The sequence below is a fragment of the Schistocerca piceifrons genome, chromosome 6 (assembly GCF_021461385.2).
Source record: "Schistocerca piceifrons isolate TAMUIC-IGC-003096 chromosome 6, iqSchPice1.1, whole genome shotgun sequence".
NCBI classification, from domain to species: domain Eukaryota; kingdom Metazoa; phylum Arthropoda; class Insecta; order Orthoptera; family Acrididae; genus Schistocerca; species Schistocerca piceifrons.
In genome coordinates, this window is record NC_060143.1 from 119,510,590 (window position 1) to 119,527,698 (window position 17,109).

Below are 17,109 nucleotides of genomic sequence, written 5' to 3' on the forward strand. Positions count from 1 at the left end.
CATAGTGGAGGGTAAAAATCGTAGAGGGAGACCAAGAGATGAATACACTAAGCAGATTCAGAAGGATGTAGGCTGCAGTAGGTACTGGGAGATGAAGAAGGTTGCACAGGATAGAGTAGCATGGAGAGCTACATCAAACCAGTCTCAGGACTGAAGACCACAACAACAATATGTCTCAAGCATTTTCATTGCATCCTTGGTGGGACCTGTCATGTCGTAGATCCTCTGGCTGCTGCTGCGGAAAATCGGCTTGAAAACTCGTCGGCGGAGGAGGCTGCCTAGCCCTTCACTGACACCCTTCATATACTGTGTGTTCAATAGACGGAGATGCTCTTCCTTGCCTTCTTCTCTTGTTTTATTCAGCTTGAACCCGGCTGCCTTCCTTATAATGTTGTTATCACACCAGCCAGCATGAAAGGTGTGTTGTAGCTCCCTGAATTCTTCTTTGATGTAATTACCCATCATTTATCCGGTAGTCGCGGGCAGTCAGCGTACGCAAAACGGAATTCTTGTGGGCTGGGTGATAGCGGCTCTCCAAGTTCAGGTATCGCTTTGTGCAGCCTGGCTTCAGGTACAGTGTGTGTACCCCAATCTTCCATCGGCGGTTCTATACACGTCAAGTTATAGAAATGGTAATTCTCTCTTATGTCATCTGTGAGGAAGTCAGTTTCAAGCCATACAAGTTTGAGCACGTCTCTATCACTGTCACTAGTGCAGCAGTGATGCGATTCTAGAGTTCAGCCAAGGTTGTCGACAAGGGTGGTAGGTAAACATTGCCTTTCATGTAGCGGTCGCACGGTTCCAGACTGAAGCGCCTAGAACCGCTCGGCCACTCGGGCTGGCCGAAAAGTGATGAACTGTAAGGTCTGGAGAACCCGGGGGACACCTGGAGCGTGCCAAATCAGTCACAGTGCCCGCCCAATCCACCGGACTGGAAGTACCTCGTTGAGATGCTGATGCATTACTCTGAGGCAGAACTCCGTCTTCATGGAATGTCAAGTTTGAGACAACAGCTATCAGGTTAGGCAGCAACCAATCTTGAAACGTGTGAAGCTACATTGTGCCCGTTACAATTTTATCAGGAAAATAGTAGGGTCGGTAGACTTTGCTTCACCTTAGGGAAATCTCTTTCATTTTCCACTGTAACGTTGGGATTGGCGGTGCCCAGAGTGCGAACGTTGTGACGATTCACTTGACCGTTACTGTGGAACGTCGCCTTATCACTGAACATGAGTGTGGTAGGGGGAGCGAATTCGTCGCCTTCCATTGCTTCCAGGAACAGTTCACATAAAATTGGCGTCTAATGGTGCGGTCGTTTGGATGTAGATTTTGCAGCAGCTCTGTGCGCTATGGTTTCTGATGTGCGTGGGATGCTCCACGCAGATGGCTGCGGAATGTCCAATTCGCGACTTGTACGACGTATAGACTTCGTTGGGCTGCGAGGGGACGCCTCTCTGGCACTCTCCCCTCTTCCAACGGCAACACATGGTCATCCGAAGCTTTTTACTGTACAGCGGCAATTTTTGTCGTCGAACTGTCTATAAACGGGTAAGCAATAGTTCTGGCTCTGAGGTCACTTCGTGGAAGCAGAGATTACCAGAGGGCCGCATCTTCCATACAGATTCCATGCATTAGTTAACTTTGCATTTCAGAAGAGACATAAATTCTTACATAAAAATTCTGACAGTCTTGGCAGGCAGCACAAAAACCGTTAGCGGGCTCGTGAGCCACAATTTGCTCAGACCTTCTGGTACTACCGATGAATGATTTGCTGGGTTGGTGGCTGCATGCCGTACTGCCTCCGAAACTCACGCTGCACGGTAGTCACGGTTTCAGTCTTCTCATACTGCAACAAACAAAATGTTTTCTTTGGATTAGTCGCTATTTTTTCAAACCGCTATACTCTGCCATCTGGTAAATGAACCGCAGTTGGAGCGCGGCACGAAAACCACGGAGAGCAGTACCGATAGCGGAGCAGCGGGGCTATTGTGTGTCGCCGTCACGCCCGCGAGTCGTCGTCCTGTGGCACTTCTGCGCGGCGCGGCCTACAAAACCAGCAGCCGCGGCGGTGGAAGCCGATTCGCTGGAGGGTGAAATAGGTGAACGAGGTGAGGGCTAGGACCGGCGGCTTTTGTCGCCCCGTTTTTGCGCCCCTCTTCCCGTAATAGACTAAAGCGGCGGCAACGGCAGTGGCGGCGTGGAAACGGGACGGAACAGACTGCACAATGCCCCCGGCCGCGGCGTCGTGCGCCTCCGGCGGACACTGTGCAGTGTGTTCCGTACCGAGAAAACCGCGCGGCCAGCTGCCGCAAATGTGACCGCCGCCGCGAAAAACGGCCGCCGACTCCTCTGTGTGTCCGTCTTCCGTGTCGTGCACAGCGCCCCGCCGGTTCCAGGTCGACACTGGAGCTCCAAGGAGCGAGGAGCCTCGACCGTAGACACGTACCGGCGGCGAATGCCTCCACACACAACATAACAGTAGCGAGGCAGACGAAGGTACAAGCGGTAACAGATTAGACGAAAGGGCACAGGCGAAGACAGACAAACAACAGTTGAATGTAAAGTCGCCGGAGCTTCACGAAAACAACCGTCTGTTAACCAGAGATATTAGATTGTAAGGTAAATGTACGCTGGAGTGCCAAAGAAACTGGTACACCTGCCTAATATTGTTTAGGGCTCCCGCGAGCACGCATAAATGCCGCAACACGACTTGGTATGGACTCGACTACTGTCTGTAGTAGTGCTGCTGGCAATTGACACCATGAATCCTGCAGGGCAGTCCATAAATCCATAAGAATACGAGGGGGTGCGTATCTCTTCTGAACAACACGTTGCAACGCGTCCCAGATATCCTAAACAATGTTCATGTCTGGGGAGTCTGGTGGCCATCGGAAGTGTTTAAACTCAGAAGAGTGTTCCTGGAGCCACTCTGAAGCAATTATGGACGTGTGGGGTATCGCATTATCCTGCTGGAATTAGCCCTAGTCCGTCGGAATGGACAATAGTCATGAATGGATGCAGGTGATCAGAAAGGATGCTGACGTACCTGTCACTTGTCACAGTCGTATCTAGACGTATCGGGGGTCCCATACCACTCCAGCTGCACACGCTCTACACCATTACAGGGTCTCCACCAGCTTGAACATTCCCCTGCTGACATGCAGCATCCATGGATTCATGGTGATGATGTTCGGTTTGTGGGTCGCTCAACTGCGCGGTTATCAGCGCCCGTACAAATTCCCAACCTGTGCTCAGTCCAAACTCTCCACTTTCAGGAATAATGATGAAATGATGAGGACAACACAGACACCCAGTCATCTCGAGGTAGGTGAAAATCCCTGACCCCGCCGGGAATCGAACCCGGGACCCCGTGCTCGGGAAGCGAGAACGCGACTGCGAGACCACGAGCTGCAGACATGGATTCATGAGATTGTCTCCATACCCGTACACGTCCATCCGCTCGATACATTTCGAAAAGAGGCTCGTCCGACCAGGTAACATGTTTTCAGTCATCAATAGTCCATTGTCGGTGTTGACGGGCCCAAGCGAGTCGTGAAGCTTCGTGTCGTGCAATCATGAAGGGCACACGAGTGGGCTTGCGGCTCCGAAAGCGCATATCGATGCTGTTTCGTTGAGTGGTTCGCATGCTTACCCTGGTTGATGACCCAGCATTGTAATCTGCAGCAATTTGCGGAAGGGTTGCACTTCCGTCACGTCGAACGATTCTCTTTAGTCGTCGTTGTCCCGTTCTTGCAGCATCTTGTAGCAACGAAGTGGGAGATTGACGTTTTACCGGATTCCTGATATACACGATCCGCTCGTGAAGTATTCGTAAGGGAAACTCCCACTTTATCCCTACCTCAAAGATGGTAGGTTCCATGGCTCGTGCGCCGACTATAACACCACATCAAAACTCACTTAAGTCTTGATAAGCTGCCATTTCAGCAGCAGTAACCGATCTAACAGCTGCACCAGACACTTGTTGTCTCACATAAGCGTTGCCAACCGCTGCGCCGTATTCTGCCTCTTTACATAGCTCTGTATTGGAATACGCATGCCTATACTTTCGTCGGACTTTGTTAAAACATGTTCTTCCTCCATAAGCCTGCAGACGGAAGAGCGGACAGGTGATTCCCCATTTGTCCACCCCATTGCGTTGCAAGAAGCAACTACAGGGTGATCCACAAAGTGATACCGATCGTCTGCAGCGCAACTTATGGTTCTGTATTTGACTAAACATGACTATAACCAGTTCCTTTCGCGCTTCGGTGTAGAAACGTGAGGACACAATACGGTGCCGTGTAGAGTAACCTAGCCCGGATGAAGCACGACGCCATCCGATGGCGTGAGGGTCAAGGTATTGCTGAGGTCTACGCCCTGGGATGGCGAGTACTACTACGAGGGTCATTCCCTAAGTAACGCAAAAAAAATTTCTGAGAGCAATTCGGTTTTGTTCAGGATTCCCGTGCGCTGTACTATTCCCCACTATTCATGCTACAAAAACCTATTTTTGTTTTGTTTTTACATATTCTCCGTTTCTTCGTGCAATGCGTCTGCCTTACGCCTCCTTAATGGGAAGGCCTGTATCGCCGAGTGTTGGCTCTCTATTGGTCGACGTCGGTGACAACGTCTCGCTGCATCAACAACCTCCCCGTTATCCAGGTACTGCTTCCAGCAGAAAGCATGCTTCAATGGACCAAACAGATGGTACCTATTTATCGTTTTTTGTTAGGTGGAACGCAGCGGGCAAACACTATTGAGTACCCGAACTGGTGGACGAATTTGTCAGCATTACCAACAGACTCGTCCACTTGTGCAGCGAAGTATTTGATTGCCATTTACTGATAACCCCGAATGAGAGTGTCTGCAGTTAAGACATTCTAGTAAGCATCGGAGAACTGACAGCGTTTCACGACCTTGTTTGGGTGACCACAGATGCCTCCTCCAACGACTCACCGCGCTTTTGTTCGCAGTCAGATCTCCGTAGACATTCTAAAATTGCCTATGAATATTTCTGATACTTTGGTTTTCCCAAAAAAGAGACTCAATGCCAGCTTGGAACGCATCTCCGTAACAGACGCCATTTTGAAGGCTACATATAGCGCCGCCACCTGTCGGAACTTCATCAAACTATAGAGACTGAAGCGGGAAAACTCCATGATGTCCCACAAGTGCTTCATTTTTTTTTCAACTGAAAGTGGCCGAGAAGTAAAATGTGTTTCACTACTTATTGATCACCCCTCGTATAATAATAATTGTACAAGTGCTATGGATTAAAAAACGCCTTCTGTCACAATTTTTCGTGTTTCGTTAAGTACACGATGCATTTCGGACCTTGTGGGTCCATCATCAGGTGCAATTTGTCTTAATAGATGCTTTATTATTTTCTCTGCGTCGTGTACTTAATAAACACGAAAAGTTGTGACTGAAGTGTTTTGTAGTTCATACCCGCAGTGTATTGAATACAGTCACGTTTGAAGTTGCGAAATATGGATAAAAATAATTATACTAAAAGTAATAATGATGATAATTACATGGTATTTTTAAAATGGCAGTCTTATTGACGCTGTGATAATTAGTTTCCTCACTATGTTCTCTTTAAATGTAAGTAACGACATCGAACAGAGATCGTTTGGTAGCAATGCAGCAAGAATTATTGTGTAGAAGAAGTCAGAGGGAGAGGGTGAAATAATGAGGAAAGATTGTTCTGCATTCGTGTAATCATACGTTAACGGGTCTCTCTGCCTAATTATATGCAGTGCTTTACATTTGTTTATGTTGAGGATAAGTTGCTACTTCCTGCGCCAAACGTCGATCGTCTGAAGGTCAAACCTGCTTTCCGGTACAATTTTCCATCGTTGCAACTTCTCTGTGTACAACAGCATTGTATCGTCAGCGAAAAGTCACATCGAACTTTCGACATTATCCACTAGGTAATATATAGAAAGAAAGAGAGAGAGAGAGAGAGAGAGAGAGAGAGAGATAAAAGTAAGTGAAGTAATGGTCCTATACCACTCCCCTGGTGATTGCCCGAAGTTATTATTACAGCTGAAGGTTTCTCTGCGTTGGAAGCGGCATGTTGTCTTCTGTCTTCTGTTAGCGAGAAACTGTTCGGTCCAGTCATACAGGTGGTCTGATATTCCAACCGCTATATTTTGTTCATTAAGTGGCAATGCAGAACTGTATCTAAGAACTTCCGAATGTCAAGGAACAAAGCGTCAAACTGGGCGCTGACATCTACTGATTTCTGGGTCCCGAGAATAGACAGCAATAGTTGGGTTTCACACGATCGTTGTTTTAACCCTCTAACGGTAAGGTTGGGGTTGGATCCGACCCCAGCGAGTCTGTTTTGTTTATAACTCCCCACTCCCTTTTCTGAGAGCACTGTGGTTCCGCGGTAGCGTTCTCGCTTCCCGCGCCCGGGTTCCCGGGTTCGATTCCCGGCGGGGTCAGGGATTTTCTCTGCCTCGTGATGACTGGGTGTTGTGTGATGTCCTTAGGTTAGTTAGGTTAAAGTATTTCTAAGTTCTAGGGGACTGATGACCATAGATGTTAAGTCCCATAGTGCTCAGAGCCATTTGAGCCATTTGAACTGTTGTTCCAGCTACCCTACCAGCCAGTCGTCGCGAGAACGCCGAGGAGGCCACGTCAGTCTGGTGAGTGACCTGCAGCTACCCTCTCTATCCGAAACCTACATTACACGCGCTCGGGTTAGATCCGACCCCACCTTACTGTTTACGTCACACTTATAAGTTTCTTTTGTGGGGAGGATTCAACCCCATATTGATGTTTATATTACATCTAAGATTTGTTTTCTCTTCTAGTATCTTACTAAAATGGCGCATCAACTCCTTCGAACTCCTGAGGAGATATACAACAAGTTTATCCGAGAGGAGGCTGAGTCAGAGGATAACGACAATATCGATGCAGAAAACTGTTCAGAAACCGAGGATGATGTATTTCATTCTGCGACAGGAAGAGTCGAGCTTGATAATTCTGTCAGATGTAGATGATGAGAGAAATTTTGAGCTAGGTAAAGACTTAGAGACAAAATGGACCAACAAACCCATCCATTAAAAATTTTCTAGGACACCAGCGTCAAATATTATTACTCATCTGCCTGGTCCACGTGAGGAAGCAAGGGGGGGGGGGGGGTCACTAGTGGATTGGAAATATTTGTATTATTTATAGATTCGAAAATTATAGAAAAAATTGTTTGGTACACAAATCTTGAAATCGGGAAACCTAGGCAAAAGTACAGTACGGTCCAGTGGTTTTATTCACCAACAGAGAGCGTTGAAATAAAAGGGTTGATGGGCCTTCTCTTCATGAGTGGTGTGCTAAAAAATTCTATGCTCAGTGTAGATGAGATGTTCTCAGCAACCTATGGATCTCCGGTATTCCGTTGCACTATGTGCAAGAAAAGGTTTGCATTTCTTCTAGAAAACCTCCGCTTCGATGATAAAGCCACCAGAGAGGCCAGAAAAATCAACGACAAATTTGCGGCTTTCAGAGAAGTGTGGGACATGTTTGAATCTAACAGTGAAAAAAATTATAGTCCATCTGAATATGTCACAGTAGATGAGACTACTGAGTTTTCGGGGTGCCTGTCCATTCAAAACACATATACTATCGAAACCCGACAAATATGGGTTGAAAATAATGTTACTATGCGACGTAAGAACATTCTATGTTTTGCGTGGCATTCCATACACTGGCAAGGAAAACAGAATAGAGAGGAGACCTGCAGATTTGCCTTTACCTGCCCAGTATGTTTAGGGCCTGACGGAATCTATCAGGGGTTCTAATAGAAACATTACAGCGGACAACTGGTTCTCCTCATTGGAGGTGACCGACGCCCTCATCTAAAAGAAACTCACATTTGTAGGTACATCGAGGAGGAACAAACCGCAAATACCACCATCAATGCTGCTTTCCACTCCAGTAGGCTCTTCAACATTTATGTATCAGGACGACAAAACTTTGGTGTCATTCACCCCAAAGAAAAATAAAAACCTGTTACTGCACTTCCCTGGAGAGATAAATTAAAAATCAAATAAGCCTGAAATTGTGGAGTTCTACAATCTAACTAAAGGAGGGGTAGATGTATTAGATATGCTTTGCCACAGCAGGACCACAAAAAGAAAATCGAGAAGATAGCCCATGCCGTACTTTTATGCTGTTTTAGACATCGCTGCTATAAATAGTTTTATCATTTACAAAAGCAATAGCAAAATGGACAACTTTTCAAATGACGCGAGAATGTCATTTCTCAAAAATCTAGCGCTCTCTTTGACAAAACCTCTTATGGAAAAGAGGTTGAGTAAGACACTTCTTCCCCGTGAGCTCCGTTTGTCTATTGGGAAACTTTTAGAAAAAGAACCAATCGAATTAGACAAGCCTACCCAAGCACAGCCACTATAGAAAAGAAGATGTGATTTTTGTGACAGATCAAAAGATAGGAAGGGGAATGCTTTTTTTAGTAAGTGTAATCGTTCTATATGTGAGCATCATAAAGTTATTATATCTCCTGGCTGTAAAGAAACTCAGATGTGATAAATTGTGTCAAATATGTATTTTCAGGGCTGTATGTGACCGATAACATTATACATTTATTATTTGTTTCCATTACATTATGTGTACAAAGACATTTGTTATTGAGAACTTTATATTTCGAAACTGACTTCTACACGTACCAAGAAATGTTTCTCATTTAGTTCCTATCTGTAGAATTTCTAAAGCACTTAAGCTCCTAGTTGATGACTGAATCTATTGATTTTTACTATGTTTTCAATAATTTTATAGAGAATACTTCTATTAAGGTTTTTTTTAATCATGTTCCCATTTGTTTCCAAAGCACTTTATATCCTTAATTATTGACTATAAAAATTAAAAAAAAACTTGTTGTTATAAGAAATATTATATGTGTTTAATTGATGATAAAACTTTTTCCCATTATTCATTTTTTATTTTACCCCGAAAAATCGATATTTGGAGGGTGGGGTCAGATCCAACCCCACCTTACCGTTTATGTCAGGAAACTTCACCTTACCGTTAGAGGGTTAACAACCTATGTTGATTTCTACAGGCGAGCTTTTCGGTCTTCTGTAACGTTGTAACTCTAGAGTGCAAAACGTGTTCCAAAATTCTACAGCAGACCGACATCAGAAATATAGACTTACAGTTTTCTGAGTCTGTTCTACGACCTTTGCTGAAAACGGAAATGACCGCCTCTTTTGTCCTGTCGATGGGAGACAGTTCAGTACGTTGTAGAAATTGTAACAGTTCTTTGGCAAACTGTATGTAGAATCGCACTGGTCTCCCTTTAGTCCAGGGATCTCTCCCTGCCGGCCGGAGTGGCCGAGCGGTTGTACGCGCTTCTGTTTGGAACCACGCGACCGTTACGGTCGCAGGTTCGAATCCTGCCTCGGCCATGGATGTGTGTGATGTCCTTAGGTTAGTTAGGTTTAAGTAGTTCTAAGTCTAGGGGACGGATGACCTCAGATGTTAAGACCCATAGTGCTTAAAGCGATTTGTGTATGCTAAAGTAGACACCTTTTCTTAAATGTTTATTGTGGCCGCTGTATTAGTGACAGCTGAGTTTCGATGTCGCGAGCTCGACGCGACGGTACGCTGCGTCGCTCGTTGGGAGGACGTTCTCCTCTGTACGAGCCGTCGCTGTCCCGCCGCAGCCACGGGGGACGTGGCGTCGCTTCCCTGTGGTGCCTCTGCAAAGTGAGCCAGGGCGCTGGTGGGACGTGATGCAGCCCCATGTGGTGGCCCTGCGCTCACTGGCTGCAGCAGTTGCGCCCAAACTTCTATAAATACCGGATGAGCGGCGCGAGTGCCACTCTCCCTGAATGCCGTGGAGGCCGTCCATTTGCGCCTCGACAGCCAGCACCACACACACGCACGCACACACACAAAGTCCCTGAGATTTCCCTGGAGGCTGTTTGAAACACTCATCGGCGAGACGTTTCGAAACGTCATTGCTGTCACTGTGTACTGCAATGCCTTATTTGAGGAACAACGAAACAAGAGGTAGCAACAAAACGCTAAGAATGTCTGTGGGAGTGCAAAGGTACGCTAGCAAGATCTTAAGAGATGGAAAAGAGCCACCGTGGTACAAAACTGCTACGGAAGCAAAGGGAACTTCACAGCAAACATAAACACAGACACATCCTTGCAGACAAACAAAAATTACTCGAAGCGAAATATAGTGTGAGGAGGGCTATGGCAGAGGCGTTCAATGAATTCGAGAGTATAGTTCTGTGCACTGACCTGGCATAAAATCCAAAGATATTTTGGTCTTATGTCAAAGCGGTAGGTGGATCAAAACAAAATGTCCAGACACTCTGTGACAAAAATGATATTGAAAAAGTGGATGACAGACTAAAGGCCGAAATACTAAATGCCTTTTCACAAAGCTGTTTCACAGAGGAATACTGCACTGTAGTTCCTTCTCTAGATTATCCCACAGATGACAAAATGGTAGATATCCAAATAGATGACAGAGGGATAGAAACAGAATTAAAATCTCTCAAAAGAGGAAAGGACGCTGGACCTGATGGGATACTAGTTCGATTTTACACAGAGTACGCGAAGGAACTTGCCCCCTTCTTGCAGTGGTGTACCGTAGGCCTCTAGAAGAGCGTAGCGGTGCAGAACTATAGACCTATATCTCTAACGTCGATCAGTTGTAGAATTTAGGAACACGTATTATGTTCGAGTATAATGACTTTTCTGGAGACTAGAAATCTACTCTGTAGAAATCAGCATGGGTTTCGAAAAAGACGATCGTGTGAAACCCAGCTCGCGCTGTTCGTCCACGAGACTCAGAGGGAAATAGATATGGGTTCCCAGGTAGATGCCGTGTTTCTTGACTTCCGCAGGGCGTTTGATACATTTCCCCAGAGTCGTTTAATGAACAATGTAAGAGCATATGGACTATCAGACCAATTGTGTGATTGAAGATTTCCTAGATAACAGAACGCAGCATGTCATCCTCAATGGAGAGAAGTCTTCCGAAGTAAGAGTGATTTCAAGTGTGCTGCAGGGGAGTGTCGTAGGACCGTTGCTATTCATAATATATATAAATGACCTTGTGGATAACATCGGAAGTTCACTGAGGCTTTTTGCGGACGATGCTGTAGTATATAGAGAGGTTGTAACAATGGATAATTTTACTGAAATGCGGAAGGATCTGCGACGAATTGACGTATGGTGCAGGAAATGGCAACTGAATCTCAATGTAGACAGGTGTCATGTGCTGCGAATACATAGAAAGAGAGATTCTTTATCATTTAGCTACAATATAGCAGTTGAGCAACTGGATGCAGTTAATTCCGTAAATTATCTGGGAGCAGTCATTAGGAGTGATTTAAAATGGAATGACCATATAAAATTAATCGTCGGTAAAGCATATGCCAGACTGAGATTCATTGGAAGAATCCTAAGGAAATGCAATCCGAAAACAAAGGAAGTAGGTCACAGTACACTTGTTCGCCCACTGCTTGAATACTGCTCACCGGTGTGGGATCCGTACCAGATAGGGTTGTTAGAAGAGATAGAGAAGATCAAAGGAGAGCAGCACGCTTCGTTACAAGATCATTTAGTGATCGCGAAAGCGTTACGGAGATGATAGATAAACTCCAGTGGAAGACTGCAACACAGGCGCTCAGTAGCTCGGTACGGGCATTTGTTGAAGTTTCGAGAACATACGTTCACCGAGGAGTCAAGCAGCGTATTGCTCTCTCCTACGTATATCTCGCGAAGAGACCATGAGGATAAAATCAGAGAGATTAGAGCCCATACAGAGGCATACCGACAATCTTTCTTTCCACGAACTATACGAGACTGGAATAGAAGGGAGAACCGATGGAGGTACTCAAGGTAGCCTCCGCCGCACACCGTCAGGTGGCTTGCGGATTATGGATGTAGATGTAGAAACCAGTCCACGTTGTAGAGCAATTCTGTGTCGTTAGTTTCTTGTACGAATCTTTCCAATATTTATGCGTCTATCTAGCTTCAGATTTCTCAGTGTCCGTCACTTTACACTTTTATCTGATACGCATAGTGTTTGCATTCTTTTTTCTCATTCCTTTCCTTTTGATCTTTGCATTCCTAGTAATCCAAGAGGGAATGAGTACGAATGTGTGTCAGTACAAATATAGTTTTCTAAGGATTTATTTTCCTAGTAAGAACAAAGTAAGGCGAATGGAATTCTGTGAACTGTTAGACGAGATAGAGATTAAAATATAGTTTCAATATCTGCCGTTAACTCAGTACAATAAACAGTACAGATGGACTCTTCGAAAGAATCTAACAACATATTATATGTGTGTCTATGTCCAGGATCTCCTCCGAAACCCCCAGATTGATTTCAGCCGAATTTGGCACAGAAACATCTGGGGTCATGAATATCGGTACTGTACACGAATATGAAAACAAGGTTTGTCTTGACCGCCATCTTGGTTCTACTGGATAGTAAGTGATTGTGATGTGTTTTAAGTAACCTGTGAAAGTTTATGAGCAGTGGTTAAGGGGCCATGGAAATGGAGGTAAAATAACATACTACAAGAAAACAACCGTTTCATATGGAGAAAGTGAGTAATTTAAATTTACTATGTCGACAGCAGACCAAGGTTCGAAGTGAATAATCTATCATATTAGATTATCCCTCTCTTTCTACACTGGATGACCGCAACACTTCCCAAGACTGGTAGTACATATTCAATATCTGTTCGTACTTCTTTTTGCATTGCCATTGTAACCTGAAGATGACTTTTATACCACAAAACATTATGTCTCCTTAAATAAATTAAGCAGTCAACAAATTTTGTGAGTAGTAGCGGTCTCTGAAAAAGTATTTCATATTTTGAAACAGTCACGGTCGATTAACGCTCGATATGGCTTTAAATAGCCAACATCCGTATCTACAATTTGTGAAAATGACTAAGCTCTACAATATTAATCGAATTAAAAACTGAATTGTCGCACTTCCTAGGTCAGTGGTACTTAGGACGGCTTCTGGCAGCTTCTTTTCCTGTTGTTGATCCTTCCACTCTGTTTTTTATTACAGAGGCCAACCAACGCTCTGACAGAACACGTTAAGCTACCGTGCCGGCATTCTTTTTGTTGTCGTTGTTGTTCGTTTTCGTTCGTTGCATCTGCTCGTGGCGGACGTCGCAAGACACCCATTTCAGTTCGTCGTTGATCCATTAACTCAGTTTTTTTAATACAGAGGGCAGCTAACCATCTGACCGAACACTCTGAGTTACCGTGCCGGCATCCACTCAGCTACCGGGGGCGGACAAGAGAGCACGCTGAGCTACCGTGTCAACCATAAGTGAGTTACCCAGCCGCGACTTCCATATCTTGCGGGACTACACTCACTGTAGTAACGATGTTGCAAGGAAAGCGTTAGCCACAGCTTAGGAGATTGTTTCCAGTATACAGCTTGGATACCTCAGTCGGTACAGCACTACACCACGCAGGGGAAAATGTCCCATGTTCGTATCCCAGTCCAGTATACAGTTTGAAGCTTCCAGAAAGTTTTAGTCAAGGATTATTGCTAATCCAATATGTCGATGACACTGTCGTACGCTATTAGCCGATAATCTAAAGGAATGTCCTATTTAACAACCACACCTAACAGGCCGGTGGTGTTCATGATTCGTACAGCAGGTTCGTACAGCCTGAAGGGCCTAGAACCGCACGGCCACACCGGCCGGCGAAACCATTAGTGTAATGCGTATTTATTAATCTACGTTGAATTTTATTCATACGAGTGCTGTGATTCTTTTTAAACAATACAAGTCGCTTATTAACAGGTTCCTTCCCTGTTATTATTGTCACTGCAATTGCTGTGTATAAATTTTCAAGATCAAATTTCTTTCTTGTACTTTATCCTGGATGGGCTCATCACATGCAATAAACAACACTCTCTCATGGGCCACAGCCGCACTGTGCGTACAGAATATCGCTTCACACAGTTTATAATACATCTGTTGCGTTTCAAGACAACACAACATGCAGCAGCCGATTTCAGCACCGCATAGGGATTGAGGGGGAGTGGGGGAACTGTGGGCAGCTGGTAAAATGACGCACGTCCGTATGTCTTAGTTATACAAATAACCATACAGAACGCGAGGTCTGGTACATGCCAGTTGTCGCCTTAAGAAGTAAGGCTGTGTTTTGTCTTTGTTTCTTATAAAACTTGATCTCTAGTTTCTAAGAGGTAAGCCACTTCCTGTTACGTTAAAATACAAGTTTTTTTTAGTACGACTATCTTTGCACATTAACACTTGCGACTATGTAAGATTATTGTTCTTAAGTGAAGGGAGAGTGTGAAATTATAGTTTTTTATATGGCATACTTATGGGGTAATTTGATGCACAGAGACCAAGTGCGTCATTTTAACCTACTTCAGCTGCAGACTAATGAAAGTACGGAGCTAAATGAGGCACGTTAATGTATGTTTAATGAAAGTCAAAATAACATAGTGCATGATGCTGATAATAATTGATCCCCGTGGTGAGACGCCGTCAGCGCGGAGTGGCCGCGCGGTTAGGGGCGCCATGTCACGGATTGCGCGGCTCCTCCCGTCGGAGGTTCGAGTCCTCCCTCGAGCACGTGTGTGCTTGTTGTTCTCAGCATACGTTACTTTCAGTAGTGTGTAAGTCTAGGGACCGCTGACTTCAGCAGTTTGGTTCCTTAGGAATTCACACACATTAGAACATTTTGAACATTCAGACACCGAAGGCGTACACTCGTTAAACAGAGAGAGCGTCTTGGACGGGAGATGAATTAATAAATGCCATCAGTGCGGTTCATAATGGGACTTCTACTAGACAGAGTGCTACCCAGCACAAAATACCAGAGGCAAATATCTCTACGTAGTATGTGGTGAATTCGGCAAAGATGGCGAGGATAGTACCGGTGTATTTCTTGTGCTTTGTCGTGGTGTTCGAAATGTAGTGGATGGGACATTCCTAAAAAGTATAACTGTGACTCCTGTGTGAAGAAGCGTTAGTTTGCTTACAGATATGCAAGTGAGCAATTACTGAATACTCGTTTTTCGCACTGATTTATAAGGAGACTATCATCATCATGTTGTATCTGTTCGACAGTTAATTAATCTGATATTTTGGTGCTGTTTTCCTTTTGTAAACTATGTTGTTCAGTGTTTTGATTAATGAACATAATATTCAATACATATATTTTGCATTATAAGATTGTGGGATTACGTACCTTATACCATCCCTTGACCCAATTTATCCCATTTACTGCGTTACTTTAACTGCTACGTGGAGTAAAATGACGAAAAGCAATGACGTCATAATTATCAGTTTTTTCCTAAAACGTGTAGCTGTCTATTTATTGTTTTAAGATAAATTACAGTAAACACATGCGGCTAATGATGTACAAAAACTGAAGCCTCTAGATATTACAGAGCTAAGGTTATTGTCAAAATTCCTCAAGTGCGCCGAATTATCCCACTTTCCCTACTCTGCTGAATTTCGCAGTGTGTTTATCCTGCTCTCTAACCAGCCGAACATGCTGCACTGACGTTCGAAGTCCAACCACACGGCACATCCGGCATCATGTGAACTCCTGTAGCGACATTCCCAGCTTTCTTGACGAGGCGCGAGACAGGAGAAGCCAGTCAGCTGTACCTGGCCAAACACGAGACATCTTCTCGGGGCATTGCTGTACGTCGCTGCGCGAGCAATTGACAAGTTGTGTGACGATTCTGGGGACTTAAACGTGCACGGCATTGTTTCTGTGGCTGGTCAATGACTCGCTTCAGAGCACAGGCAGCAGCAATGGGCAGAGCATGACATCATCTTATGCCAGCACTGGAGGCCAATGCCTTGGTGGCGGGCAGGTCATGGAGCTACGTGGGGGCATGGTTGCGCACTGTCCACATCTGTCTTATTTCAGCGTTGCTGGTCAAAGGGTTGCCACGGGGCGCAGGCACCTACAAGGGAGAGGTCATTGTCTTCTGACAGCACTGGACGTCACTTACGTGAGTGGCAGATCGATTGTGAGGAGTTGTTGGGGCCAGGTGGTGCACTGTCGTGATCTGTTTTACATCAGGAGGAGTGGTGAAAGAGTGGCCTCGCCGCAGAGACAGCAGCAAGCAAAGGAAGAGGTCATAATCTTCTGTCAGTGCTCTAGACCACTGTCTTCTTGGCAGACGGGTCAGAGCCTAGTGGCACAATATCCGGATCTGTCTTATACCAGTGTGCCTGATCACGGCGTTGCACGGGGCACAGGTATCAGCAAGGAGCGGGAGAGGCACCAACAAGGGAGAGGTCATTGTCTTCTAACAGCACTGGACATCACTTACGTGGGTGGCAGATCGATTTTGAGGAGTTGTTGGGGCCACGTGGTGCACTGGCATGATCTGTTTTACACCAGGAGGAGTGGTGAAAGAGTGGCCACGGGGCAGAGACAGCAGCAAGCAAAGGAAGAGGTCATAATCTTCTGTCAGTGCTCTAGACCACTGTCTTCTTGGCAGACGGGTCAGAGCCTAGTGGCACACTATCCGGATCTGTCTTATACCAGTGTGCCTGATCACGGCGTTGCACGGGGCACAGGTATCAGCAAGGAGCGGGAGAGGCACCAACAAGGGAGAGGTCATTGTCTTCTAACAGCACTGGACATCACTTACGTGGGTGGCAGATCGATTTTGAGGAGTTGTTGGGGCCACGTGGTGCACTGGCATGATCTGTTTTACACCAGGAGGAGTGGTGAAAGAGTGGCCACGGGGCAGAGACAGCAGCAAGAGAAAGAAGAGGTCATAATCTTCTGTCGGTGCTCTAGACCACTGTCTTCTGGGCAGACGGGTCAGAGCCTAGTGGCAGACTATCTGGATCTGTCTTATACCGGTGTGCCTGATGAAGGAGTAGCACGGGGCACAGGTATCAGCAAGGAGCGGGAGAGGCATCAACAAGGGAGAGGTCATTGTCTTCTGACAGCACTGGACGTCACTTACGTGGGTGGCAGATCGAATTTGAGGAGTTGTTGGGGCCACGTGGTGCACTGGCATGATCTGTTTTACACCAGGAGGAGTGGTGAAAGAGTGGCCACGGGGCAGAGACA